Genomic DNA, 20,002 nt, shown 5'->3' on the forward strand with positions numbered 1-20,002 from the left:
ATGTCAGTCGATTAGCTGTTATTTTGCTGCTGTTATATAGGCTATTGATAGTCTACTGAATGTTTGTTGAAACACTGTTTACTAGCTATAGCAAGTCAGTCGATTAGCTGTTATTTTGCTGCTGTTATACAGGCTATTGATAGTCTACTGAATGTTTGTTGAAACACTGTTTACTAGCTATAGCATGTCAGTCGATTAGCTGTTATTTTGCTGCTGTTATACAGGCTATTGATAGTCTACTGAATGTTTGTTGAAACACTGTTTACTAGCTATAGCATGTCAGTCGATTAGCTGTTATTTTGCTGCTGTTATACAGGCTATTGATAGTCTACTGAATGTTTGTTGAAACACTGTTTACTAGCTATAGCATGTCAGTCGATTAGCTGTTATTTTGCTGCTGTTATACAGGCTATTGATAGTCTACTGAATGTTTGTTGAAACACTGTTTACTAGCTATAGCATGTCAGTCGATTAGCTGTTATTTTGCTGCTGTTATACAGGCTATTGATAGTCTACTGAATGTTTGTTGAAACACTGTTTACTAGCTATAGCATGTCAGTCGATTAGCTGTTATTTTGCTGCTGTTATACAGGCTACTGAAAGTGACTATAAGTGACTATTTAACTGACTATAAGTGACTTATCGACCGGCTTGCTATAGCTAGTAAACAGTGTTTCAACCAACATTCAGCAGACTTTCAATGGCCTGTATAACAGCAGCAAAATAACAGCTAATTGACTGACATGCTATAGCTAGTAAACAGTGTTTCAACAAACATTCAATAGACTATCAGTAGCCTGTATATTGATCTCTATTAAGAGATAGATCATTTTTTTATGAACATGCAAGTCAATAGTCAAATAAATGACTGCTCTGATGCCAGTGATGTTTTAGTTATGGGTTGAGTTTTCAGACGGTCACTTTACGCACCATAGGTGAATATCTAACAAATACCCACCCTAAAATGTGCTTTACCCTGCAGTTAAACGTCAGCCTATGTCTTTACAATGTAGGCATATGCTTCAATAGTCTTATGAATATATGGTTTTCATCATCTCATTTAAAACCATGGCTTTTCAAACTGGAACAACATCAAAGACAGCAGGTTTATGGTTAGGGCTGTCTGATAAATCTGATGAGAGAGATAGCTCAGCTGCAATAAACGTGGCGAGTTTTGGAGAATAAATGGTAAATAATTTTATATTAAGTTCATCTGAACAATTAAACAGCAGAGAACTTTTAATTTATCTCACAGCATTGAGAAGACATTGGTGCAGGTTGACCAATCAGAAGAAAGAGGCATTTCAGGTTCACCCATAAGTGCAGAAATAAGATGTTTTCTTTTGTTTTTCCGATTTTGAATTCCTAATTGAATATGAAATCAACGAATGATACACAGATTCAACTAGAATGACAAACTGAAAATTAGCACAAATAAAATTACATTTAAACTTCTAAACTGACAAACTTAGTAACCACCTGATAGTCTTGTTTGTTGTCACTGGCCTACAGTTATGTAAATTAATGTTGGTTTAGCACAGCAGTTGTGGTCCCATCCCCTTCAACTTGGGCTCTTGGGTGACGTACTCAGACAAGCAAAGCTAATAGGGGCCCATCAGCGCCGATTACTGGCAGCGCGGTCAGCCAGACCTCCTCCAGTCCCCTACAGGGATCTTGCAGAAGAAGCTGGCAAATGGCCATCCCTAAATCTATCTGTAGATCCACTGCACTCTGCAGGAGTGATTTTAGGACACAGAGATGGGCAAAATACAGTTGGTTGGCCTTCACTGAAAAAAGTGTGTTGTGAATGTTGGTTTGGAAACATTTAGTTCATGTATAAAGCTTTATTTCACCACTACTTTTGTGTTCTACGGGGAAAATAACAGCATACAAGTTTGGAACGAAATGAGAGTGACCAAATATTTGTTTTTCGGGTGAACTATTCCTTCAAGTGGGCAACCTTCCTGGGAATACATTTCACATGTGACAACAAAGAGGATTAAACCAGCATTGTGGATTGTGATTCTCGCATACAGAGAATAATGTCTTCCCAATGGCATCTTTTTACTTCTGTCTCATTAACACAAGCACACAAGCAGAACTGTGATGCAAACAGTACTTTATGTAAAACTCACAGATGGTCAGTTTGCTCCCTCTTGACAGTAATACTGACACAGGAAAAATCACAGTATTTCAGCTTCATATTGGCCAGGCACTCTGGTACTGGCACACCGTCAGCATACCGATGCCGTGGTAAATATGAAAATGACCTGTGAATAATGAACTGGCACGGCAGGGATAACTTTAGCTAAAGCTAACTTTCTGACTACTTGGCTAGTTTGCTGCTTGCCACTTAGAATTAACTAATTACAGGAAAATAAGAATTATTATAACTTTGACTCATCACAATGGATGTCTATGGGGCCAGTGTTTCTCTATACGATTAGCATTAGCAATAAACATAGAGAGAGAGAGCTTATAACGTTGGTGAAATGGCTTGTGAAAGTTAACAGTGTAGATTAAGATGCAATGAGAAGCTTCCGTAATGAAATGCAGAGGACAGCGCTCATTAATTAATTTGTTTGTTCAGCCGTCACAGTCAGACGGGTCACAGGCTAAAGCGCTAAAGCTAGTGCTACCCTGCCGTGGCTGCTGAATCCTTGTAATTACATGCTTCCCTGGTTATTGGCCACCACTTATTTAAATTTTTTTAGTACTTCATATCCATTTGTATCAATGCAAAAACAGAAGCGCAAATTGCTGTTAGATGTAATGGTTGTCAGTGATCACATTGTGTTACAGGATGTTTTGATAATTTGGGGTTTCCATGAATAGTTCATCATGTTTAGCCCATTTCTAAGTTATGGTAGATGTAATAATCAAGTTTTAATCTAGGCAATAACTTACAAAAAACTTTCAATAAACTACAAAAAATGGGGCTTGCTCGTGCAAACAATGTTGTGTGTTGTTGATGGTTGCCAGGGCATTGCTATGCAGTTGCTAAGTTCTCGCAGCCTCCTTTCCATTAATCCAGTTACACTGGTGCCGAAACCCGGGAAGGAGGAGGGATGTGCCGTAGACCGCCTGGAGCAGGAGGACCGCTGCCAGGGGCAGGGGAGACCCCTTCCATCCACCGGAACGTGGCGGGGCGCTCTGTACGCCAGAGGCTGGAGGACTGCCTCCGGTCCTCCCAGGGAGGTGCGGCTGTCATCTGCTAGAGGGTGGAGGAGTGTCTGAGGACCAAGCTATGGCGTATCAGAGAGCCAGTGAGTAAATGTATTTATTTTTTCCTTCTCTCCCTCTCCTCTCTCTCTCTCCGCTGCCACTCCGCCTTGGCCTTTTCCCTGTCTTTTTAAATATTAGTGATTTAATTTGGTACATTGCCGTTACGGCATGTAAGTACCGCATTTTTTTTTTTGTTTCTCTCCCCTTGTCCCCTCCCTCATCCAGGTAGACGGGGATGTCCTTCTGGCAGATGGGGCGGAATGCACGCAGGGAAAGGGGTGGGGGGTGGGTGTACGTTATTCCGGTCATGCCGGGGGCTCTCCGGCCTGAGAGAACGAGGGAGGAATGTGGTAGGGCGGAGGGCGAGGCCAGGTTGCAATTCCACACTCCCGGCCCCAGGGATAAGGGCCGACTGGAGATGGCAGTGCAACAGAGAGAGTGTGTTATGGGCAGCTGTCCGACACCTGTGTGTGTGTTTGTCTTTTTGGTTCAGTTCTTCGTTAAATATCATTTATATCGTCAAGCTGGTTCTTGCAGCCTCCTTTCCATAATCCCGTTAAAAAGCTCTTATTTGCCGCTCTGCTGTTTGTAATATGATATGTTTCTTCAAGCATGTTTCTGAGGTTCAACCAATGCAGATGTGGCCGCAGATGCTTGGAATCCCCTCTCCACCTGATGCCTGTTCTCCACCTGCTCCTCGTTCTCCCACTCTTCTGAGCCCCAGCATTGAGACCTAATCCTGCTTGCATGGAGGCGTCATTTTGTCGAGAGTGAGCTGACATTGACCTTCAGTTTTCATCCTACCAATTTCTCTGTTCTTTCAAGGAAGCATAAATCTAATTCAGGCCTGTGAGCTTCGCGGCACTAGTCTTTGATCTGCAGCTCTTGATGAGTACAAAGAGAGGGAGACGGAGAGAGAAAACTGCCAAAATTAAAAGAGAGAAATAGATGGAAATAAAAGGAAATAATCCTAGTTCCAAGAGCCAACAAAGTGACACATTTGTGAGTAGAGTCACAAATAACATGCAAACTGAAAGGTATGCGCAGTGTATTGTGCGTTATATTGGCGTATCTTAGAACCAAGGTAAAATTCTTCTACTTAGGAGCTTCGCTTTACTTTTAAATAGATATTCCTTTTGTCAAAATGTAATAACTTGCACTGCCTGCAAAACAATTTTCCTTTTGCGGCTGACGTCGCCTAGGCTAGAAATAATGTTAACCAAACCTAGTAGCTATTTAGGCATTGTTTAAGGCTACTGTTGTAGGTCATGCAGCCTTTCTAGAATCTTGCCAATTGTTAACGCAATAATTAAATTCTCATCAATGTTAAAGTGATAACGGTGAGCAAAAAATTACACATTATACATCTGAAAAAGAAGGGTTACCATTGGGACATCAAAATACTGTAGGGTGAACTTGACCGTCACTCCCCACGTATGGATGTTGACATGTTGCTACCAAATATTCTGGTACCCTGACATCTACCCAATTGTACCGTGTTACTGATAAGAGCCATTTTTTTTAAAAGGTAGTTACCTTTTCCTGTGGCACGGCTGATAGAGAATTGGGCAAGCAACCTCAAAGACACGGGTTCTGGTCCTGTGGAAAGGAGGAAGTAAGCGTGTTTGCATAATCAAAGATGATTAACATGATTAAGAGGTTGCATTTAGCCTCTAAGATACATTTGTACTTCACTGATGGCTAGGGTTAGAGTTGGGGTTAAGGTGTATGGTCTGCACTTATATAGCGCCTTTTTAAGCCTTAACGGTATTCAAAGCTTTTTACACTGCGTCTCATTCGCCCATTCACACACACATCCACACACCAATGGCGGCAGAGCTGCTATGTAAGGTATGTAAGCTAGCCTGCCATTGGGAGCAACTTGGGGTTCAGTGTCTTGCCCAAGGACACTTCGACATGTGGAGTCATGTAGGCCGGGATTTGAACCACCAACCTTGCGAATAGTGGCGGACCCGCTCTACCAACTGAGCCACAGCCGTCCCTTTTATACATTTATTTTCGGTAAGGGCAGACTGATTTCTACTGAATTCAAATTCATATTGAAATCAGTCCTTACTTTTCACCATCTTATTAATTTCTGATGTCAGTTTCTTGTGAATATCCTGTTTCACTTGGAAATAAAATGGGTTGCAAACACCATGTCAACTTGTGATATCTGCTACTAAAGACCCACCTTCAACAAAGGGTTAACCAGTTTTCTATTTACTTCAACAATGTACGTTAAAAACCTCCAACAGATAAGAGTTTAAGCATGGCCAGCCTTTGATATCACGTAATAGATCTTTGGTCACACTTTGAAGCACATTGTATTGCATTTAACCAGTAATGCAGCAGGTAACGGGCCACAACGACACCCTGAACAAAATACAAAACACAAGCCATAATGCATCTCAGACAAATAGCTCAGCCGTCTTGCCTGGGGTGCAATGGGGACCTTTAAAAATTCAAGCCTGCCTTGTGTTGCAAGTCAGAGCGGAGGTTATTGGTGAATGATGTGGCATGGCATCTTGGGTCGTAGATATGTGTGCAAGGGCCTTAAGACATCTAAGATGGATTTGACCCAGGAAACAAGAAGGTGTTATAAATTCTACCTAACCCAGAGTTGAGCAAAGATAAGATTGATGCCTGTTATCAATTATTTCAAAGCAACAGTCTCGCAAAGTTTTTGGGAAACAAATGGATAGATTATTAAAAAAGGAAAATTCTGTCATTAACTCACCTCATGATATGAATTTCTTTCTTCTTTCGAACACAAGATGAGAAAAGCTGAATGATGTAGCCTAATACTGGTAACTCTTTTACATGCAATAACAATGAATGAAAGCTATCAAGCTTCAAAAAGGGTGCCATAAAAGTATCATAAAAAAGTGGACAATTTGAATGTTTCAGGTGTTATGAAGCAACACGATGGGTGGGTGAAACAGACCAAAATGTAAGTCACAAGTAAATGTGAGTCATGCCTGCCAATGCAAAAGTTGCTGCCAAGAATGTAGGGTGTTGTGGGTGGTTGCTTGAGCATTCTGGGTGTTTTTTTGGTGTCCAAAATCATGAGAGGCCACCCCAAGTCTCTGGATATAATGTGGGACCCTCCATCATTAGTCTACGTGATTCTCCATCCATTTTATTGTCCGTCAGACAAAAATCGTGCAATTGCTTCTATTCAAATATGCAACCCACTCTTCTGTCTAGAGGTCAGAGGGTTAACATGAACAAATGTCCAATTAAGTCATGATTCTCATGGAATACAGAAGAGGCTATTGTTGTGTTGTTGCCATTTTTTAGAGCCAAAACTACCTACCCAAGCAGCAAAGCAAACACTTTTGTTTGGCAAGAGAACTTCCCCCTCCTCTTCATTTTCCTGGTGCTCAGCATGCCAACGGCAGACCCCGACCGTGTCAGTCTGCCAGGCTCGATTGATATGTCTGTCAAACGGAGAGGTCTATGCAAGCCAATCTCCCCGGGGTGGGCCACAGTGGCCAACGCAACAGATTAAAAGGGCTTTTGAGTGGCCGTCCCCTGTTTCCACTTCACAAAGAGTAGAAAAACCTCTTCAATGCCGCCTGCCTTTGCTACACACAAAAAAACATGCTCACACACCTGTGGGACCTGGACGGGGCAGCCTGCCACTTTACACTCCACCACAGAGCCGCCCGACACGCATACGGCAACCACAGCACACAAGCTTTAGACATGGATCTAAACCGAACAGTGGCCTGCAGGCTTTTAACACCAGAGTAACTGGAAGCCTTGCTGCCAAAAGGGAGTTTTGTCCTACAGAGAGATAACACCATAAAAAAGGGGTGACAAGTTGTTTTAGGAAGTCTGCTGTCTCCTGAGTGTCTGAAAGTCATGAAAGCTACTCCGGAACTAAGAGTTTGGATGAGTTTGGTTATTCTTATGCTGTCTGAAGAATCACACTTTGATTCTAAAGGAATAGTTCACCTAAAAATTCACATTCGGTCATCATTTACACACCCTTTTTATTCCAAACCTGTATGACATTCTTTCTTCTGTGAAACACAAAAGGATGAACTTTAGTGGATTCTAAATGTAGGTGTAGATGCTAGATACCAAGCCACGTTCACTCCACAACACTTGTAGATTGTAACCCACCAAAAGGATGAGGAAATGCCAAATCCGCTATTTCTAAAATGCATCTAAAATGCATGAGAGGAGATAATCGTGATGGGAAATGCAGAGTTTTGGTTTGAGCAAGAGGAATAAATCAGTGGTTAATGAGGTGGTTGTGTGAACCATGACCGATCCCTGCGTCTTGTCCCGCTAATGGATAAATGATGTTGCAAAACAACATCTGCTCAGTAAAAAAATTCAGTAAAAATTAACACCTCAAAAAATTATTTAAAAAAATGTATACAAATAAAGTGCAGAGAAAAACCTGCCCATTTCCACCAAAGATAGGTTTGATTTCAAATAATTTTGTTCTGTCGAACTATGCTTTTAAAAAGAGTGATGGCTAAGACACTGCCTATACCGGAAGAGAGCTCTCAAGAGCGAACCCCAAGTGTCATTACATCGACACAATGTCTCGTTCCCTCCATCAGGGAACAAGACGTTTTACTATAGTAATATTACATACTGACGTAACCATGTTTTGTTTTTTTGGCAGGAATCACCATTTTACAATAGTAATATTGTAGTAAACATGACAGAAACCATATTTTTTGGCAGAAATCATAATGTTATTATTGTAATATTGTAGTAAACATAACTGATGCCATGCGAGGTTCGGACGTGTGAACGGCGAGCTCGGCACACTTTGCTAGTTTTAATACTTTAAATGATATAAACTGTTGAGATTCGATAACTGTTCCATAACTGTTCTAGGAGGACAATATGTCAAAGAATTAAAAAAAACTTGGGCTTTGGAGACATTAAAAGACACTTATGTGCTCAAGCTGATACCCCTGAGAATGGCCACAAGCCCAGGAGCCTAATTTGGCCAGAGAAATGCGGGAAATTCTGCGAGAAATGTTGAAAATGTCGGCAATGCTGACGAAGGTCATTGTTGACTTGGAAGATCTTGCTCTAATACATCGCTCAATCATTACTATGGAGATGAAATACACTGAGGTGGTCACAAGAGTAGGGGATGTCGAGAAACTGATTATTTGGAGTCATTATAGAGGGAATTAGCTGCTAATCTGCTAGTGACTAAGGTGGATTTAGAACGCATCTGGGAGAAATGGGAGGATATGGAGAACCGTAACTGGCGAAATAACATCCAAATCATCTGAATTTCTGAAGCCGAAGAGGGTCAGGATATGGTGAAATTCCTGGATGTGCTCTTTCTGAATCTGCTTCACATAACAAGCCATAAGCTGGAAATCGAGGGAGCTCACAGGGTTCCGGCTCAGCGATGCACTGAGGGAGACAGAAACATCCAATAAAGATCATGTGTTGCACAAGGCGAGGAGTAAAGGAAGGCTTTTTTGGAAGAACAACAGCATTTTTTTGTTCTCAGACTTTGCTTATTGGAGAGAGAAACGTGATCGATTCAAGATGTGCAAGCAACTCTTTTTTCAATGGAAGGTCGCTTTTGCACTGATGTTCATGGCCAAATTAAGAATAGATGCTAAGGATGTCCGTAAAACATTTAGATGTCCCCAACAAGCGATGTCCTTCATAAAGTCAATGGAGTAAGTTATTTTGTGATACTCACGTTGTAGTCAAATGGGCCGACTCACTGAACATTCACTTGACTGTTCAAGGAACTGTGCGCCTTTTTGTGCTGGTTCTGCCTAGCGGCTGGAGTTTGTTTTGTGGAGTAACACTCCTTTGGGACTGTTTAGTGGATGAATCTGCATGTTCTTTGTGCTTGTGCCTTGTGGTTGGTTTTGTTTAATATTTCTAGACATTGGAGTGATTAGGTCATTTGTTGCACTCATGTAGCAGCTGAATGGACCAGCTCACTGAACTATGAACATTTGACTGTCCGGGGAGTCCTTTGAGTCCTTTTATAGATTATCTGTTGTTGTGTAACTCTGTCTCACAAACTTTGTATAGAATCACCGTACTTGAGCATTCTGATGGCAAAGTTATTGTGGGGGCTCTCGCAGGCGTGCATGGACTGTTTGAGTTTAGAGGGATGGTGCCAGTTGGCACTGTCGTGCGCAGGGTTAATGCACACATTTTTCTGTTTGTTTTGGTTCTGGGGGAACTTTGGGGTTTGATTATTGAACTAATGTTGGAATGTGGTCTTTATAATTTTGTTTTTGACACACAATCTATTTTTTCATCATATGTCAAAATGTCAAATGTTAATATGAGTGAATTGTCTCTCTCCATGTGGAATGTGAATGGGTTGGGGCACCCCATAAAAAGAAAGATGGTTATTTCACTTCTTAAGCATAAGAAATATTATATAGTGTTTCTTCAAGAAACACATCTTTCTTGACAGGAAGCTGAATATTTGGGAAGATATGAGGTGGACATATTTTCTTAGTGCTGGCTTATTGTTTTAGCTGAAATTTAGGGGTAAAGTCTTATTTTGGCTAATATTTCTGCACCTAACATTGATGATCAATGCTTTTTTTAGATCTTGAAGGGATGTTGCAAGCCGCTGGCATCCCTCATGATATAATATTGGGAGGAGACTTTAATCTTTTGATGGACTCAGTCCTTGATCATTGTGAAGCAAAAGTGTGTAAGCCCCCTAGAGCAACATCGACACATCAAAGGATGTGTACAAATCTTGGTCTTACAAATTTGGAGACTTTTGAACCCATCTGGTAGAGACTATACATTTTTTCATCAGTCCTTAAGATTTATTCTAGAATAGATTTTTTGTATATATATATATATATATATATATATATATATATATATATATATATATATATATATATCTAAATCTTTAATTTCATCTGTTGTTGATTGCTCAATTGGAAACATTTTAGTCTCAGATCACACCCTGTTGAGTTTTGAGGTGCTTCTACATATGGAGAAAAGGAAATCATATAGTTGGCGCTTAAATATATCTCTTTTGCAAAATCCTAAATTCCAACAAATGTTAAAGACTGAAAGCAATGTTTATATGGAGACCAACTGATCCTCAGTATCCTCTGTGGGTGTGACCTGGTAGGCACGTCTGATGGAATCAGAGAATTTACCTGATTGAAATACAGATATAATACTATTTTGTCATGGAAGGTGGAGTTTTGCCTATTCAGGGCAAACAGTCATACTTCGAGTCGGAGGACAAAGCAGGGAAGCATTTGTCTAGACATATAATGCAGAGAGTCTTTTTCTACCATTCCCTTAGTGAAATCTGCTGGTGGTGAAATATTTACCTCAGCCATTGATATTAATAATACCATCTTCATCTACTGATGAGGATATTAGAAACTTTGTGGAATAATTAGAACTTCCTAAACTGACGACTGAGCAAAACAATTATCTTGATTCTGAGATAACCTTGGAGGAGCTTGGCGAGGTAATTAAGGCCTTGCCTACAGTCAAGGCTCTGGGGCCAGATACCTTTGCTGCTGAGTTTTTTTAGATCTTATGCTACAGAATTGGCTACACTTTAGCTAGATGTTTATACAGAAACATTAAAGAATGAAAAACTTCCGCCAACCATGACACAAGCCCGGATGATTCTTAAAAAGGACAATGATCCAAGCGAGTTGAAGAGTTACCATCCAATTTTCCTGATCCAGGTAGACGTTAAAATACTGTTAACATTTTGGCTAACCAATTAAGTTATGACATCTCTTATACATATAGATCAGGTGGGGTTTATTTGGGGCAGTAGCTCTTCTGATAACATTGGGCGTTAAATCAATACAGAATCATTCCATTTGGAAAAGGTCATGAGACCTTTCTCAGAGTCTGGGGGATGGAGCTTCAACTTCTCTCAAGTGATTATGGGAGAAAGATTTAAACTTGGTATTGGAGTGTGGGCTAGGATTCTAAAAAATGTCAAGTCTGCATCTAGAAATGCAAGGGTCCACCTTTATTCACCTAGTTTTTGCAAGGGTCCACCTTTATGCACCTACAAGATTTTAAATAGATTCTATTGGACCCCCTATATATTGTATAGGCATGGTCTTAAAGACACACCCACCTACCGGTGATGCCAATCAGAAGACACAACCCAGGTTTTTTGGTGGTGTGTTATGATCCAAGAATTTTGGTTGACATTTCAGTTTTATGTGTGATGTATTGGGCACTCAAATTTAATTTTGCCCTAGACTCTGTATTTCAGGACATGGGGTGGTCATCAATATAGGGGATAAACACATAAAATATTGGGTTCTAACCAGTGTCATGATCGGCAAACAAATTGTTTTAAAGGGATGGAAGTCGGCTGGAGCACCCTCATTTCAAGAATGGTGCACGGAGATGGGGAGGGTGGTGGCTTATGAGGAAGCATCATGTAGAAGACTGGGGATTTGGAATTCGTTTGATGGGAAATGGGGCAGCTATTTGTTTTTGGAGGGCAATCGGGGAGGGGCAGTGGAGAGAGAGAAGTTTAGCTTTAAATGTGTGTGAATTTATATATATATATATATATTTATTTTTTGTGTGTTTGTGTGTGTGTGTGTGTGTGTGTGTGTGTCTATAATGATGTGTGACCACAGGGATGTTGTTGAGGGTCAGAGTGGGGCTGGGAGGGGTAATAGTGGGGGTTAAATGTTGATTCCGTGTATATATGTTTTTCTTTGTTATCTATATGAATCAATAATAATTTATTTAAAATGTTAATCAGACAAAACAACTATAGAAACTGTATTTTTGGCTAAATCAGTTTCACTATAGTAATATTGTAGTAACCATGACTGTAGTCGTTTAAAAAAAAAAATCTTTGGCAGAAAACATGGTTTTACTAAAGTAACATTGTAGACTTCATGTCAGGGGTGCCCAATACGTTGATCATGATCTACCAGTCGAAAACTGTCTTGCCTAATCCGGGCAGTAGCATCGCAATTACAATACATGCAGTAGTCCCAACAAGCATTTTCTTATTTTAAATGAAACTGTGTTTTTTTAGTTGGTAGATCTTATTGAGTTGGTCATTTAAAAGTAGATCATCGCACAAAAAAGTGTGGGCACCCCTGCTATATGTAGTAACCATGTTTTGTTTTTTTTGCTGCAAATCACAATTTTACTATAGTAATATTGCGGTAAACATGACTGTAGAAACCATGTTTTTTTGGCGGAAAACATGGTTTTACTATAATATGACTCCATGACTGAAGAGCAAATAAAATTTTGCAATAAAATATTTGTTTAATGACATAAATGTAGCCAAAATATATAATTTAGCTTCAAAAGACTTGGGATACAGTGCATAAGTCATAAGAACGTCCTTTTTTGTCATATTTGTAGCTTGACATCCCCTTTCATTTTCATTGTATGGAAAAGAGCAGTGAACCAAAATGATCCCTTTGTGTTCCATGGAACAAATAAAGTAAATAACTACATAAAATAGAAAAAGAAATGTCTGTATTTACATTGTCAGAAGTTTTTAGCATAAACAGATTCTCTTAGTTGCACCTGTAAGGTAGATACTGTAATTCTCTGCCTTTTTTGATCAATTATCGATGTCTGAAATCCACCTAAAGTCATCAATTCAAAGACACCACAATACCATCTAAATACGCTTAAGTGTTTTTCATTAAACTGGTCTTTAGCAAACAACTCCCAGATCATTATCATGAGCCATGCTAAGCAGTGTGGGCCTGTGAATCTGGACCCAATACAGTCATTAGAGCAGGTATTTCTGGATACAGCCCTGCTGAGAGACACTCGGTTCAGGATCATTCAGCTTCACAGGTGGAAGTAATAAAATCCAGCAGGAGAGGCTTTAATGGAAACCAAAATCATGTTTCTGCAGTCCAACCAGGGGACAGTGTTTTAGGCATGAGGTGTTGGTCTGTGTTGGTCTCTATCTTCCATTCACAGGCCCATACCTTCTCGCTAACCAAATTTGGGTTTAAAGTAATTCGCCAGAATTTGGTTCTCCTTAAGTTCAAACAAGTAGTGCATCTGACCCTCGGATGTAGCTCTCATGCCAAATATGATGTTGAATGACATGCATATGTGCTAATATACTGAATGTAGAGGTGGCAAAACAAATTATGAGAGCCCCATATTGCATGCATACATAATCAAACCCACCATAAAACACAATAACATTATCCACGCCCAATAAAACTCTGCTGCTCCAACAAATGAAATTACAACTATCCTTTACAAACTTGCTTGGTTACATAAAAACAAGCAGAGAATCTGATCCTCCATTATAAAACAACACATAAAAGAAGCTCCCTTTACATTTAGCTAGAAAGACCCGTCGTCAGAATTTAGGAGGGTCAAATCTCACAATAACAGATTTAATAACATATGCAGGCGGTGAAACAACGGGTTGCGTATATCATCCTGACAGGGATGTAATCTGCCCGATTGATTTTCTGAATTTTGGGCCACAAATTGCGACAGGCTGTGCGGTACATGTGGAGAGCGCTGTTAGTTTGTACAGGACTGATGACATCCACCACATGTGCTCGTAAATCTGACCTCACTCATCACATATGGTAGAAAGAGGCTTCAGTCCCCCAAAAAACGACAGATATATTGGCGCATTTCTCATTCAGGCATTCTGAGCCTAATTAGCATTTTTATGGATTGCCCCTACAAGATTTCTACAATGGCGTGTGAATTGTTTGTGGTTTGTTATCATGTTGGGGCGAGAGGTAACAATGAAGGTTTTTAATATCTGAAAGTTGGATTGTTGCAGATTGTATTGTAATGAAATACATTTTAAAGCCAACATGAAATCAAGGCAATCCTTGTTCTAGGCCTCTTTTTTTAACTTGCATTAAGGTGTTTTCGGTGATTGAATCGCATTCGGATAATAATGGAGTGGTGGCATAGTGGTCTAAAGCACATAACTGGTAATCAGAAGGTCGCTGGTTCGATCCCCACAGCCACCACCATTGTGTCCTTGAGCAAGGCACTTAACTCCAGGTTGCTCCGGGGGGATTGTCCCTGTAATAAGTGCACTGTAAGTCGCTTTGGATAAAAGAGTCTGCCAAATGCATAAATGTAAATGGATAGCATGTGACCACATTAATTGCTAGGTATAAATGGGGCCTTATTGTGCGTGTTGCGCTAGTCGATTCTAGTTTGGAACACCCAGTTTTCGCCATCCAACCAATACAGCACAAACATCATCATCTAACGTGAGCTACGAGGTTGTTCATCGATGGTATACGCTTTCATTGAAGCAATCCGTCTGTGTTCTCAACTTCACTGAATTCATGGTAAACAACTACAGTACGTTGCCCATTGTACAGCAGAGAAAAATCCACCAATCAGAGAACCGGGGCCAACTAAACCAGCAAAACATGCCTCGGAGCAACCGCCCATTCCCATGACTCACTGTGAATGATGTAATCGAGTCGATCTCCCTTCACCCTTAAATTACTTACATATTTGTACATATCAGAATATTTAGCAATAAACGTCAAATATCTTGTTTCAATAGTTATAATCAACAACTTTATATATTCCCATCGAATTGTATTCAATGACATCCTTCGCAGTGCTTATTGGGTTTGTAGTTTGTGACCTCATGAAAGACGGTAAGTACGCAGTCTTGTAGCTTTGTCTCGATGTCAGATACTATTTCAAAAAACGTTTTGCCTCAAAACAAATTTCGTGATGTTGTGATTCACCTTGAAGCTGGTTGGTTTGGTTCATGTCTCATAACTCTTTTAAGAAGGATTTTATTAGAAGTCTATGGAAGAAATTAATGGGGAAAATACCGGAACCTAAACGGCTGAACAAGTGGGCGGGCAATGTTGCGCTTTTCCAGATAGATAAAATCAAGTCCCGCCTTTTATCTCATTGAATATACTGTTGCACATGTAAATATGTTACATTATGTAAGTAAAATGGGCAGCGAATCCCATTTCCTGTTGACTTCAAAGACCTGATATGTAAACAATTACATTTAAATTTACATTTGGCAGACCCTTTTATACAAAGTGACTTACAGTGCACTTATTACAGGGACAATCCCCCCAGAGCAACCTGGAGTTAAGTGCCTTGCTCAAGGACACAATGGTGGTGACTGTGGGGATCGAACCAGGGACCTTCTGATTACCTGTTATGTGGGGACAATCCCCCCGGAGCAACCTGGAGTTAAGTGCCTTGCTCAAGGACACAATGGTGGAGGCTGTGGGGATCGAACCAGCAACCTTCTGATTACCAGATTACCAGTTATGTGCTTAGACCACTACACCACCACCACCACTACTCTAAACAATTGTTTAGGACTAGACTAATTGACCAAATTAAAACAACCAAGGCCTTCATAATTAGCATTTTATTCAATGACCCTACAAGGTTTCAGCAATAGTGCATGAATTGTTAATGGTTTGCTATCATTGCATTTTTATCTGAAAGGGTTGGAATGTTGCAGATTGTATTGCAATAAAACAAATCTTAAAAAATTAATGTGTAATCCTAAAAAAGTGTTTAGCATCAAATATAGCATCATAATATAAATGAATGCCTAGTTACACTGACATGAACAGTGGGGTCCACTTTTTAAAATGCTCCCATTTGGCATTCTTCACAAAGTCACGTTCTATCAGTCTGGTTTTCCCACATCAGGCTGTACGTGACTAGAACGGACTTCCAGTAAAATGTTGGAGAGAAGCTGAACACGACGAGTGTTTTGAGAGGTGTCTGCGATGTAACGTGAGCACAGATGGAGGTAGGGATGCTGGCATGAAGATAACCGCCCACCAGTGTGAAATCACGCAGTGCGACTTAACCCTCCATCTTCCAGACTGAAACTTATAATTTATGCATCAGCTGTACCCTCGAAGCTGTTCCAATGGCGCCACCATTCCTTCCAAATGTCATTTTCTTGTTTTGGATTCAGGGGTCTCCCAATGGAACGCTTGAGTTTAGCAAACATGTTTGCATAAAGACAAAGCGAAGAGCCACTTTTGATGTACATGAAGAGGTCAGATTTTGTTAACTCTTACATATAATGGTTTCAATTAGAACCAAAATGGAGATTATGGTCACATGCCTTTTAAGAATTGTTTTAAAAGGAATACTTTATCTCAAAATGATCTCGTTCCAGACTGGTATTGTTTTATTCTTGTTTGTAACAGAAAAGGACATGATATAAAGAATTTCTGGTCCCACTTTACATTAAGTGTCTTAATGGACTACATCTACTATGTACTAACTTTAAGTTTATGTTTAATAAAAACAATGTTTTTATTGTATAACTACATATTCTCACAAGATTCACATTTGGTGATGGGAGTAGGGGTTAGGGGTCAGGGTTTAGGATAAGGGTTAGGGGTCAGGTTTACATTGTACTTGAAGTGTAATTACTGATGTAATTAAATGCAGGTAATTTAAATGCAATACAATAACAACAGGTTTGTCGCCAGTGACGTTAAACATCATTGGTTCTTGCTTGTCTTGTGAATTTCATCGTTAGCATCAAGTGTTGTGTAAATTGCTCAAATAAGTAATCCATCACCAATTACTAATTACCTCTTAAACTGCATTTGGATTACTTTACGTATTTCTTCTGGGAAAAGTAATCACATTTCGAATGACTTTACTTTTAAGTTATTCTTTCCACAGTAAAATGAAATGGCAGACGAACATATACACATAGTTAAAGTTTAAACGTTTTATTCAATGTAATTTTGCGTAGCACAAGTAATGTACTTAAAAGTTTGAAAGACGGTAACAGTAACTGATAACAAGACTTTAAAATGTAATGTTATACATTCGATTACAGTATTCGATTACAGTAACTTTTTACTTTATAATCAGATTACAACACTGTTGACATCAAACCTGGTGCAATGAGTTTAGTCACGTGATATCTGATTGACTGCAAATGGGAATGAGATTTGAGAGCTACGGGTGAAAAAAAAACATTCATGCAGAGCTACGTTCCCACCAGAAGCCTGCGGTCGGCTAAGGAACGTCGGCTTGTCGTACCAAAACAAAGAGGCACCAAAACACTTTCCCGGACTTTCAGTTTCATCATACCACGGTGGTGGAATGACCTTCCCAACTCAATCCGGGAAGCTGACTCACTCTCTAGCTTCAAAAAACTGCTAAAAACACATCTTTTCCAAAAGCACTTAACCGGTCAAAAAAATAAATAAATAAATAAATTATTATTTACATTTCTTGTTGCACTTAAATCTGTTTTGTATACTATTCTGACGATAGTGAAACTTTGTAATATGGCACTTTTCGTACCACTGTCTCCTTAAGATGATTCGCTATTTCTTGTATTCAAATTTCTCAAATAACACTTTATTGTTTAGTTCTTTAGAAAAACATTTATGTATTGGTGCTTTGAAGAACCCAAAAACCAATTAACTTGATCCCACTACCAATGCACAATCTAAACAACCTATAAATGTACATGCCAAAGTTTTTAACCCCCAAAGAACCATATAGCAAACTCAAAAACCCTAAGTGTCCCCCAATGGTTCCTACCTAAACCAGAGGTGTTGCAAAAAACGATTGCAGAACCTTGGTACATAACTGAAACCTTCGCTGTTCTCTGAATAGCACAAAGAGAGTTATCAAGACACATAGTAAGTTTATTAACAGCTGTGTTCAACTGTGTTCATATCTCACCCAGCAGCCATATCACCCTGTAGAGCAAGACTGGTTGCCCACTGAAGCCAAGCAAGGTTGAGTCTGGTCAGTACCTGGATGGGAGACCTCCTGGGGAAAACTAAGGTTGCTGCTGGAAGTGGTATTAGGGAGGCCAGAAGTGGGTGTTCACCCTGCATACTGTGTGGGTCCTAACGGGGACACTATACTGTAAAAAGGCACCATCCTTTGGATGAGATGTTACACTGAGGTCCTGACTCTCTGTGGTCATTAAAAAAAATCCCAGGACATTTTTGGAAAAGATTAGGGGTGTAACTCTGGTCTCCTTGCCAATTTTTCCCCATTGGACCTTATCAATCATGGCCTCCCAATAATCCCCATACATGAATTGGCTCTATCACTCCACTCTTTCTTCTCCCCAAATAGCTGGTGTGTGGTGAGGGTGCTGGGGCACTATGGCTGCTGTCCCATCATCCAGGTGGATGCTGCACACTGGTGGTGGTTGAGGAGAGTCCCCTGTTCACTGTGTAAAGCGCTTTGAGTGTAGTGTCAGAAAAGTGCTATATAAATGTAATATTCATTCATTCAGCTCAATTTGTACTTGATGAATTGTACTTTGTTAAATCACTATGTAAAACTGAAGTGTAATGTCATACCTGCAAATTCACATTATGAAGAAGTGAAAACTCAAATAAAACATTCATGTGAAATATAACAAGGACTGGGGAAAATGGGTGAATTTCAGGAAAACCTGTCAAGAACTGGACCAGGTTGTATTTCCCTTTAAAATGAAGTCTCCCAGCCTCACTAAGCTGCTGATCAGATGGTTTTGCTGGCCAGCCTATTGGTCTCAAAGTCTGACAAGCTGAAAAGTACTCTTCTAAAACAAACAAAAGAGACCAGCCTTACCTGGCAGGGAGACCAGCTTTGCTGGTTTAAGGTGTTTTTTTGTCAACAGGACTCCAACTAGAAATAGAGATATGGAACAACTTTATATTGTACTAACAAGAAGGCAAGAGAGCAAAGGAAAGCAAAATAAAGTGGATGTCTCTCAAGATGGTGTTTGGTTAGTGAGAACACATAAGATTTCACCATCTGTGTCCCGCCTCCTGTTTCTGTCTCCTGAGAACCGGCACCATGACGACCGCACACGCCACACAAGAGTCGTAAATTAATATTGAGATTTTTGGCCAATTGCTTGTTATTGGGGTTGAAGACAACAAGTCACAGATACTCGACTGATTGGTCACAGATATTCTCGCTGAGGTTGGCGTTTCTCGGTCTGGCATCCTGCTGAACGCAGGTTGTAGGATAATCTTGTACGACAACAGAAATGGTTTCCATTATGCACCTATTAGTCATGGTGTATTTACAGGCTTACTGCCATGTAGCCCCAGATCAGGCAGAGTTTTGTTGCCAGCCAATCGGTGTGTCCCAAATCGTTAATATGCTAGTGCGAGCTTGTTTATGCCACAGGAATCCATCCGGAATTGTAGTTAGCTTTTAATTGCATTGTGATGAATTCTTCAGTAGGATAGGTAATTAGCTGGCCATGTCTCATGCAGGCTTAGCTATCGTATAATTCATTAGCGTCTTTATTGGAGGCAGACAGATGATAATATAACAATAATAGCAGATGACCAAAAGCATACTGTCGGAATTGACGTGATGGTATTTCAACTGATTTAGAGCAACAAGTAGTTACAACCAAATAAATTGGCATTTGGGATGCATTTCTGAGTGAAACCGAATATTTAGTTGGAAATAATCCTCGGCATCACACTAGTAATCTACTTGATTTTTGCCCAAGGTTTCACACTTGCCAGCTGTTTTGCTGCTTCCATTAAAATGTAGATCACACCATTCCTCGGTGGAGCTGGCTTCTATCTCCTTGTGTGCACACATCCTCGCAGGTCCATAATTCCAGAGTGTGCCGGTTGAATTAGATGCACCGCCGGACCCAAGTAGGTATAGCTGCAGACCAGAGACCTCCAAATCGGGGCAGAATCTCCAAAAGAGGGTGGGGTTCCACCAAAAGGGTTAAGGTTGGGGAAAGGGTTAGGTTAGGGGCTGCCTATATCGTTAATGGCGATTTTGAGCTCATGCCCCTTTT

The 20,002-nt window shown here is 40.1% G+C and overlaps 1 pseudogene; it reads right to left on the bottom strand.

Annotated features, from left to right (window-relative positions):
- The window catches only part of LOC127641015 (dynein heavy chain-like), a 104,957-nt pseudogene that overhangs the window by 36,809 nt on the left and 48,146 nt on the right, over nt 1-20,002 (bottom strand).

The sequence above is a fragment of the Xyrauchen texanus genome, chromosome 50, assembly GCF_025860055.1.
Source record: "Xyrauchen texanus isolate HMW12.3.18 chromosome 50, RBS_HiC_50CHRs, whole genome shotgun sequence".
Taxonomy (NCBI): Eukaryota; Metazoa; Chordata; class Actinopteri; order Cypriniformes; family Catostomidae; genus Xyrauchen; species Xyrauchen texanus.